Source organism: Phaethon lepturus, unplaced genomic scaffold (genome assembly GCF_000687285.1).
Source record: "Phaethon lepturus isolate BGI_N335 unplaced genomic scaffold, ASM68728v1 scaffold27863, whole genome shotgun sequence".
NCBI classification, from domain to species: Eukaryota; Metazoa; Chordata; class Aves; order Phaethontiformes; family Phaethontidae; genus Phaethon; species Phaethon lepturus.
In genome coordinates this window covers 33,388-44,758 of record NW_010530153.1, presented here as the reverse complement: position 1 = coordinate 44,758, position 11,371 = coordinate 33,388, and positions in this window count along the sequence as shown.

Below are 11,371 nucleotides of genomic sequence, written 5' to 3'. Positions count from 1 at the left end.
CTAGGATGTGAGCCTGTTCTCAATGAAGCAAATGGCAAAATTCCCATCAATTCCTGTAGTCCAGATTTGTAACATGTTAAAATGATGTTTCACAGGCTTGCTGTATATTTTGCCTGCTTAGGTAGAGAGTGTGACTGTGTTTAGGTGGTAATGGAATTTCTCTATTTTTCAGTCACTGAATTCATTCCTCATCTGTTTTGCACGTAGTTGTCCTTCATGTGTAGACTCTGCAGGGCAATTGCAATGAAGGGTCAAAAGCCACTGGAATAGGCAAGAAAATGGGCAACACCAAATAAACCAAGTGTTCCACTGCTTGGAGACCGGTGCATTCGAGGTGTTCATTAGTGCCCAGTACCTCAAACCAGTGATATCCAAACAGAACTTGCACTCTGAAGCAGGCTACCAAATCCTCAGGCAGTCTCTCAGCATCTGAAAGCTTCTACTTTTCTTTTTGTTAAATTATCTTCTGTAGGTTATGGAAGTCATCTATGTGGGTGAAATGTGAGAATTTTAAACATCCAGTTTATTTTTCTGTTATGCTATTTATGTTTTGCAGTAGTACTCTTTGGACAGGAGAAGTAACACTTTCTCTTTGTTTATGGTCAGTTTATTTTTTTCAGTTGGTTAATTTTCAGGGTTTAATGTAGTAACTCAGAACTGCAGGTTTTAAGATGCATTGTAAACTGGGTTTTAATTACTCTTTGCATTTGCTTTTGTTACAAAAGACTCATACGAAATTTTTCATATCCAGGGGATATGTTAACTTTTGCCTTGCCAAAACTTAAAATTCAGAACAAGTACAACCTAAAAAGGCTTGATTAGCCCATCTACTTGTAATCTGTTTTGCAGAACAGCCTTGAAATTATACACTGCTTCCATTCACTGTGATAGCCACAACCACCAGAGATGTCCTGGATCAGAATTTTCCACGGTCCGGTGTGGTCTTCGTCTGCATCTAATAGGGCTGCAGGGCTGAGCTGTAACGAAGTTGTCCCTGGCTTGGGTTCATGAAAGGAGCAGAGAGTATGAAGGGAGAAGAGGGAGCTGGTGTTCTCAGCGAGTGCTGTAGCAAAAGCCATCATGCTGTTGGCTACCAGCGTTCCAGCTCTGTTCCACAGACACTTGTAACCTCTAGTTTGGCTTAGGGCTTCTGGAACAGGCTTTGAGGCCTCAGGGCCAAATCATGCTGTGACAAGCTCTGGACAATGGAAGATGATGAGGCCAGCAGAGATAAATGGTGGTGTATCCTCTCTTTTTTAGTTCCTGCAGGATTGAGCAGTGTGCACGGTATGTGCTGCAGATGGCAACTGAGAGAAGGGGCTGGCCGTGCCCTTTAGCTGGCAGACTGTGTTCTCTTGGAGCTGCCGTGTGCCAGTCAGCGTGGGAGAAGATCTGGCTCCTTGTCATTCCCTGAGCTGATACATGGGAATCTTGCCCTCCTTCCTACCCATTTTTGCTTCCCTCGACATCACGTGTGTGGGAGGGGGGAAACGAAGGGGGAGAACTTGAGGCAAATGTGAGAAGTGAGTGGAATTGTCTGAAAGTATGAGGTATTCTCCAAGATTAATCCCTCCTGTCAGGAAGGGGGTGGACTTTTGGATCACAGCCTGAATTATACATGTATACTATTTTTATGCAGGGAGTAATTGAAATATGTAGCATAAAATTATGTTAGTGGAAGATAGGTGAGCAGCCACCCATGTGCCATGAAATAGCCGGTAGAGGAGATCATGAGGACAGCCTCTCACAGACAGCTAGAGAAAGAAGGGATGATTCCCAGCCCACTGAAATTTTTTCTTCTGCGATGTAGAGCTCTCCTGTACTTGGGTGTGTCAGCTCCATATCACAAGTCTTCTGTCATCTGTTTATTCTGCTTCAGTTTGATTGAGTTCAAGGGCTAGACCTTCATCTATGTAAATATGGCTTTAATGCTTGATTTATAGAAGCCAAGCATCTGCAGAAGGCTCTCATTAGAAGCCACGGCTCTCTTCAGCAGAACAAGCTCTCCAAAGAGCTGAATAGAAGTACAGAACACAACACTCATGAAGTTGCAGGGATGAGATCTGCCTAAAATTGTCAATACCCTTTTATTGTTGTTGTTGAAATGGTAAATAGATGCCTCAAGCAACCATCCGTCATCTTCGTTATTGAAACAAAGAATTTCAAGGGAAAAAACACATTTTCTCATCTACAGTAGGACAAATATTGCAGAAAAGAAATTGGGGCTTGCAAACATCTGTGCATTAAAATCACAAACTTGCTTTGGCATTTATGATCCTTTTTAATAATCTTTTTTTTTTCCTATGGACATGCAAATCAGTGAATCTGGGTGATTTACAAGCTCATTTGTGGAAAACAAAGGGTTTTCAAGTGTTTGTATGAATTCGTATTTGTGAACTTCGCTGCTAGAATTCTTTAGCTAACATTAGCTTTCAGTCTGTGATGTATAGACTACTGGTAGTCTGCAGAAACAAGCTATTTGTTCATGAGAGCATAATTAAACAAAGCAAATAGAATACTTCAGTCTGTTGGGTTTTGTATTTTCCACTAAAAGATCAAGAAGTTCATACGGTAATTTCTTCATCTGCTTGTGCAAGGTGGGAAAGGAGACCTGTGATAAAATGTGTGCATCCAGGTTACTGCTCCATTGCTGGTAGCAGCAGTGTCAGCTGTGCTGTAGATACTCCTCATGGTGAGGTAAAGTTGGGCACAAGAACAACTGAATCTGCAGGTTTCTACTCCTGCACGTCCTGTTCTTGTCAGTATGGAGAAGGCCATTGATTTCCTCCTTTTTCTTTTTTTTAAAAACAGATTTAAGTGAGAAATCTAAATGTCTTATATAACTTACTTGGCTGATCATATTGAAGAGTCACTCAACGATCTTGCCAGCACAGGGTAGTCTGGAATATTTTTGTGCCATGAAGTGTCTGGACCATCTAGAATGACAAACAAGCTTGGAAAACTAGGAAGTGATTCGTAGATATTTGTCATCAGAATAAATGCCAAATTATTTCAAGTTTGTAGCTCCTTGGCTGAGACAACTCCAGCTTATGTATCTGATCAGCAAAAAAATAATAGGCTATTAACTCTGCTGAGGGATCTGGTGTGGCCCCTCAGTTTTAATCCAGGGTCCAATGGCATGCCCTGCTGCTTTCATTTTAGGAAGAAAGCTGCTTTCTGCTTTGCAGCTGTATCTTATTAGTGCATACTTGCCTGAATACTTAATATATTCTTCTTCTTCCTCCCTTTCCTGTGTTTTACAGTGGATCCCTTCCTTGACTTTATCCGCTTAGGCATAATGGTCGCTTAGGTATGTGCCTTCTTACTTATAATCCTCCCATGGCCCTTGCTTTACAAATGCAGTTGTGGACATACACAACAGAACCACAGCAACACCTTTTTCTTGACTACAGTCTCTGGCTCAGTCCAAACATTTAGTACTGTTTATGTCCTTTGGTCAGTCTTTGCTCTTCACTGCTTGTAGTTGGTAAAAGTCAGCTGTTGAGTACTACTTGCGTTTATACTGACCTTTTGGTTCATTTCACTGTCAAGCTGTGCAGTAATCTGGTGCTGCTGCTTTTTAAGTGCTGTCAGTGCCAGACCAACTTAAATGCAAACAAGTTTCTCTGACCTCCCTCATGCCTTCTGTTTCCATCAAAATAGAAGACAAAAGAAATGGCCAGTGTCTGGTTTTGTTCACTGGTTTTTGTTTGCCACTGTCATTGAGGCAGTTCTGTGGAGGTATTCATTACTTACCAAACACGTAAGGAGACAGAGTTTGCTCAGCATCATGCAGTCTCGTTTGTCATTTAATGCAATTTGGACAGATGTACTTGAAGATTAAGAGTGAAGGTGGGAGCAGACAGCAGAGAAGAGCTGTTAAATGGCCAAGTAAACCAGCTGAATTTTAAGGAGTCTGTAAAGCTGTTCCAGATGAAGGGTGTGACGTGGAGAAAAGTAAAGAGAATCAAGCCCAGAAGGAGAAAAGTGCATTCACAGAGATTTGGTGGGAAGGCCAAAGAACTGGAACTTCTTGCAGCAAGATAGAAAAGTAGTGAAAGGATTTGAAGATGGAAGTAAATTAGATGAGGAGAGTGCTTTTGACAGGTGAATTTTGGCAGGTCTGGACTGCAGGATGGAGGTGAACTCCTGCTCTGAATCAGTAGGTGTCAGATTTACAAACTCTGTTAAAGCACCATTGCCTGCAGCAGTTCACTGGCATTTTCTCTCTGTTCCACCATGAAAAGAGCATTGAGACTTTGTGGAGCCGTTCAGGATAGTCAAGGTAGGAGTGGGAAGCTGAAACCAGGTTCTTCAAGTTCTTTCTTACCCATCAAATTGCATGCAGCAACCTGCACACAAACACACCCGTAGGTGGCAGCAGCTGGCATAAAGCACAAGGGTGGATTTTAGAATCTGTATACAGTTTTGAATTTTGTGGAGAAACAGTGATTGCATGGTAAAAGGATTCTAAAACAGGCCCTAAGTTCGTAAAAGGGTTTGGAGTTCACAATGAATTTATGAAAATCTTCATTCGGAGGTATCCTGGAAAATAATCAAGGAAAAGAGCTTTCTTCTTTTCTTCTTTTCTCTGAGATACAAAACCAATCTGACATATAACATTCTTTCTTCTGTCTTTGGACTTGTCTTCATTTTAGAGCTTCACAACTTTAAAGTTACACAGTTGCAGAACTACAATGGATGTGTATGGACTTGGTTGTAGCACTGTGCAAAGACACTGGTCAATAAATATAGGACACAACAGAACATTTCAGTTGGAAGGGACCTACAACAATCGTCTAGTCCAACTGCCTGACCACTCCAGGGCTGACCAACAGTTAAACTATGTTATTAAGGGCATTGTCCAAATGCCTCTTAAACTCTACCAAGCTTGGGACATCCACCACCCCTCTAGGAAGCCTGTTCCAGTGTTTGACCACCCTCTTGTCAAGTCTGAACCTCCCCTGGTGCAGCTTTAAACCAATCCTACATGTCCCTTCACTGGATACCAGGGAGAAGAGATCAGCACTTCCCTCTCCACTTAACTCCTCAGGAAGCTGTAGTGAGCAATGAGGTTGCCCCTCAGACTCCTTTTCTCCAAACTAGACAAACGCAGAGTCCTCAGCCACTCCTGAGAGGACCTGCCTTTCAGCCCATATCTAGAAGAAAGTAATCCAATTTGGAGTGTTGTACCTATGCCCAGTACTTGGTATTTTGCTAGTATGAAGTTTCTGACATCTGGCAAACCTTAGTGGCAATTAAAACCGTTATTTGTGCCTTACACAATTTCTGCTGGAAGTTGCTGCTCCAGGAGCAAGGGAAGCAGAAGAGAATGCCAACCTTTGCTGCAGCTACTGCAGTTCACAGTCCAATGTCTTATTTGAAACTGCAGTTAGAGCTCATTTGCCTTTCAGATGCTGGTCTGTGAACTGGAGCAGTTGTGGTGTGATGCACACATAAGGAAGCTGGTGTGGCAGCAGTATTCCTCAGGAGAGAGCTGGAGCCAGCATCACACAGCAACAGTAGACATCACTGAGCACAAGTCAGACCCAGGAGATGACATCAGCACAGGCCCAGCCTCACATGAAAAAGAAAAGTTTGTGTTGACTGAGCTTGCTTTAGAGATTCCAGGAATCTGAAAGTTGGGTTTCCCTGATTCTGCTGAAGATTGGGAGCTTTTTCATTAAGTGAAGGAGTTAATCACTCTTTCTCTTCTCATTCTTCCCAGGGTTTTTGAGCATTTACATTAACTAGGATTAACTAGCCCCAAAATGAAAATACTGTAAGAACTTGAGAAAAATTGTATGCCATTCTACCTAGTTATATTTCACTTGCTGATTTCTGATGTTACAAGTTTACTAGGTTTCACTGTGTGTAGTGTCAAGGAAAAACTAAGTAGACTAAACTTGAATATTTGCTTTAAAATACTCATTTCCACATACTGTTTTCTCTCCATCTTACCACTTAGAAGCTGCTTTCACCTTCCTTCCTCCAACAATGTAGTCCTTATTATAAAGGCAGTTCAAAGCTCAGTTTTTCTATTCCAAGAGAGTTACAGGCCAAACAGTTTCTCTCTAACTACTTGACAGCCCCTCAAAAGATGTAGCAATGCAGTCCTGACTCCCACAATATTTGGTGTTTCCTTAGAACCTTGTCCCCTGAGGCTCTTGATTAGATGAGAATCTCTGCTTTCAAGAAAAGAAAAAATGTAACTCATGACTTTGGAGCAGGATTTGAAGATATGATCCAGTCTCAAAAAAAGGGGTGGAGAAAGAATTTATTACATTTTTAAAAACATCTCAGTTTTGGAGAACCTAATTTGTGATTTTTCAGCACTGAAGGATGGCAATATTATACAGAGCTTTTAAATTAAAAAAATAGATACATTGCTAAATAATTCACAACTTCGCCAGACTAGACAAAACCATAGACGCTCATGTCTTTGAGCATATCATCATGAAATAGCCAGACTAGTAAATCTAAATGAGATGGCTGATGAAAGTTGATTGGTATTACACTAACTTGAATTAAAAGTTACAGTATAAGCATACCCAAAGGATGTGCCCAGAGTGGATCATGGTCAAATCTTGCTATATATGATCAAAAGACGAACTCTTGGAAACATAATATCGTTCACTGCAGGGGTTCAACCTCTACTGCATTTCTAACTTCAGTAATAATGCTTATACAAGGAAATGTGCAGGCGACTAAGGTTACCATCCTTGGGAATATGAATTTAAACATATCACAGATAATTATCCAGCATCTCACCAGCTTGTCATTTATCTAAGATGAGCTCTCAGTTTGCCACAGGCATTGATGAATATCCACACAAAACTTACAAATGCTCTGAGTTTCTGGATAGTAATTTTGGTTTAGTTATAACACAAGCAAGTTTGTAAAGAATGCAAAGGTTAAATGGTCAAATTAATCTTGAGATTGTGTTGGAAAAAATTACAACCAAGTAAGATGTTGTTTTAAAAAAGTGTTCGTACATTTTTAGACAAGTGTTAGAAGCCCTTGAAGAACTGAGATATTAATGAAGATTAATAAACTAGATTATAATGAGCCATTGTTACAAGTTTACTATGTTAAAAAGTTGAGTCGTTTTACAAAGTATGAATCATAATGTTTATATGAAAATATTTTACCTGAAATAAAATAAGCCCAATGATCACATTATAGAACACTGTCCAACTGAAACAGTTTGCTGTTTTAAGTTTAAAATATGTATTTATTTGTATGCATATATCTATTACGTATGCCAGTATGGTGACGTGAGATCTTGGGTTTAAATGATTTCTTCCTTGTGCAGGTAGATAACCATTTGTTGTATCTGTTTAAATGCGTTCATAATAGAATGGATTTTAGATTTCATAACTGGTTTTTGTTAATTTGCTATTTCTAAAATACTTGCAAGACCTATTCTGTTGCCATGACAATTTGATTTCCATAAACATGTTTTTTTTGTGTGTGAATGCCCAACATTGTATTTGCTATGCTGTGTTGGGGAAAGGAGATGGCAATTTGACACCATAGAAATCACTATGCAGAGAGGCCCATGTAGTCAGACCTCTCTCACTGACAGTGGTCAGGATGAGGTTCTTTATAGTAAGATTAAATAAACTCTTGCATCAAGGTTTATATATTTATATTCCCTGTAAGTGAAAAGATTTTTTTTTTTTTTTTTTTTTTTTATGTCTTCTTGCAAACACTGTTTTGGAGTCAGGAAGCTTTAAGTTTCCTCACCACTGAAAATTGGTTCCAAGAATCTGAAGACTAAACTCTAGCTAAAAGTACGGCTTGGTGTCCTTGGATCTAGATACACAAAGCAGCTGTCAGGACATACAATTCTCATTGCCCTGCAACCCACTGTGGAGCTTCTATCCTAGTGGGAAGTGTTCACAAAGGATTTAGGAGTGTGAGAAAGGACTGGTCACAAATTGAGACACTTGTGAGGTGTAGCCAGAAGAAAATCCCTTTCTAGCTGTGGGATCGGCATGGTTCCCCATACCTTCCTTCTGTCTTTGTGAGATGACTGCAACAAATCAGACCTGTTTCCAAACTCATGTATACCAGACTGGTCATTGAGTAATCCGTTGAAAAAGTAGGTCCATTGGTTTTGACGTAGTTATTGACAGTTTAGTTAGTGCAAATTCTCTGGACTGGGCCATTAATTCATCTCTCTCGATCTATTTAATTGTTAGAGCATTGCCAAATCTTCCCGTCTGTGTTGCAAGGCTGATAATGTTATTCGCTGCATGTCTCTATTTAGCTCTGCACCCAACAAACTGATCAATACCAGAGAAGGCTTAGCAAGGATTTTAGAAAACAAATACTGTTTTTTTTTTAAAAACCAGTATTTTAGACTCAGCATCACGAGATTTTTCCCCTCCTACTGAAATTTCATTGTAGCTACAAAAAGCTGGTGGGATGGTTCCTTGTCTCATGTAAAAGAGAGAAAAGAGCACAGTAACTACAATCACTGGCAATTGTGAGTACAAAAATGCTCTCTTGTATTCTCTTTTAAAAGCAAGAATGTAATGTTATACATTAACTTGCACCTGAGTGCTTATTTCACTCAGTCCTCTGCTCCTCCCACACATCCCACAAAAACAACATTGAAGTAGATTCTCCTAGCACTCCTTTGAAGCTGACTCCCTGAGGTGATCTAACTTTCGTCTTGTTTACATTGGTCAGCTGTACATGCTGACCTGATTTCTGTGCCTTGAGAGCTAGTCCGCACATCATATACCGCCACAAAAGACTGTTACACCTATCTGCAGAGGTGTAGGTAGCTGCACAAGTGCAAGGCAGAGCATGAACCAAGCCGTGAGTGTGGATAGAAGAGTGGTGAGGACTCTGTGTCATCAACCAACCATCAACCATTCTGTGTCACCAGCCCATCTTGATCCAAAATACTTCTTATGCACAAGGGTGCCAACGTGCAAATTCTCATTTCCATCAGTTAAGCCTCAGTATTCCCACTTTGGATGGTAGATTCAAGGCAAAGTAATTAAAAGTAGGATCTGTCTCCTTGTGCTGTGTGCAGCTGATACTTAGAAGAAGCCTGTGGTGGAGCCAGGAACAGAATTTAGACCAAGCATTAGTTCCCAGGAGCCACTCTTGCTCAGCAATTACACAGTGAATCCTTCTTTTACTGAAGCTGTGGTGAATAAATGGTAACAGTCCACTTCTAGTATTATCGACACAAGGAATAAAAGATTTTTCTTCTGTTAGCTAAAGTATGGTATACATGGTGCAATTGAAAATCTGGCCCGTTCTGCTCTCACATCAGTGCTTTCAATCCACTAGATGTTGTTTCAGTGCTCCTTTACTCTCTGTGTGCCAAGGCAGAACTGGACGGAGAGGATGTCCCTTTTCTAGTTGCTCTATGGACTCCAGGTCACATTGCTTGGAGCAACAAACAGTCATTTAAACAGGTACAAAATGTTCCCATTTCAGGCTAAACCCACTTGTCAGAACTGAGAATCCCCAACGTGCAGAGCAATGTGCTGTCGAGCCTCTAGAACCATTTTGCCTCACGTCTGCTCATCATTTTTGCTTCTTGTAACATTGAGCTTGCCCCTTGAGGTTGCTCCTGTGAATAAGTATTGCTTATTGTACAGAAGAGTTGCAGACCTGAGCTTTTACATTGCACTTAAAACCACAGAAGACTCTTCCTAAATTGCAATACTAAGTAGGACACCCATTGAGAACTGTATTTCCCAAATTAGCCAGCAACCAAAGCGAAAAATCTGAAGCTGTTGCATCACAAAACTTGTCTGTTTTCTCCCTTACGACCGTTGTTTTGTTTTAAAGATTTATGACGCTTCATCATATACTAGTAAATGTTCTTTAGTGTATTTTGTAAAAGGAATGATACCTCAATGACATGAGACCTTATTCCAGTGACTGTGATTTTAGTCTTTCCTGAGAAGTCCACTATTTACTGATGTGAGAAGTGCCAAGTAGGTAGCCGAGCAGGGTTTTACTGCATTATTAGTTCAGTAGCACTGTGAAGTGCAGACTACACTCAAGTCCTGTTACGATACAGAAAGATGAAGGAAGAGTTACGACACACATTTTGTGCAGACTGTTTGCAGAAGGAATAACCTGCTGAAGATTGTCCAGGAAGTTGGTGGCAGAAATGACAAGAGAATCTACATGGACTTCTTGCAATTCAGTGCCTCCAGTCACGCAGCCATACTTTAGTTTCCGTTAATCTCTTCCAAGGAAACTGTTTTATAATGAACTACCTCCATCACTCTTGGACTTTGTGTTCATCAGGAAGCAAGGTGGTGTCTGTGCCATGCATTAGTGGAAACGCAATAACTAGGTAGGATGGACAAGGCAGTTTGTAGTTCAGATGTGCTGGTTACTCCCCCACATGATCCTCTGATCTGCTTTATGCCTGTGAAAGCTACACACTATCTTGTATGTGCAAGGGGGACTTCACATTTTAGTACATGGCAAAAAACCCCAAACCAAAACCCAACGCCAGACAAGCACAGATGCACCCTAGAGTTGGCATTTGAAAGAACACTGATTTGTACTGTGCTTTGTAGTTTAGTATTAACAGATATTTGCAGTAAGTAGGCTCCACTGTATTCCTTCTTGTTTACACCGCAATTATGCGCAAAATGGGGCCTTACTGTGACCTTAAAATGTACTATTTTAAAATATATTATTTTTACAACTGTGTATGTGACTGTGGCACTGTATAGACAACAGAAAAAGAATGGGTCCTGTCCCAGAGGGTTGTGATAGAAATGTAACCCCAAGAGTCAGATCCAAGTTAAAAGAAATCTTAATAAAAACACACAATACAGTGTAATGAAAATAAAAGTATTTCCTTGAGTTGTATGTTTAAAGGCAGAGTTTTAAAGGCAGAGTTGGGACTTGTTTCTTAGCAACAGGGCTCATCTGAGCTATGCAAATGCTGTCATGTTGGGAAAAAAGATGCCCTCAAGAAGAAAGGCAATATGAAAGGAGCTAGAAACATCAAATTTAGGTGTCTTTCTGCTGTTGCAGAAGCATTTCATCAGCATTGCAAAACCTTCAGGCAACAACCAAGTCATTTTGATAAACTGTAATGATTAGAACAAAGAACTCATCTTTACTTCTGTTTCTCAACAGGGAAGAATGGCAAAAACAACATTTAAAAATATGTCCATTGGTATTACAGGGATACCATAAACCATAGTTTAGGTCCCATCTTCACTCTGTATCCATAATAGCATGGCTGTATTCTACACTGAGGGCGTAGGAGTCCTGCAAAACAAAGTCCTTGCTCTGTTGTACCTCATACTGTATCCAGTACTAGATGTTTCGGAGGAAGATCTGTAATAAACAGAGTCAAATGCAATAA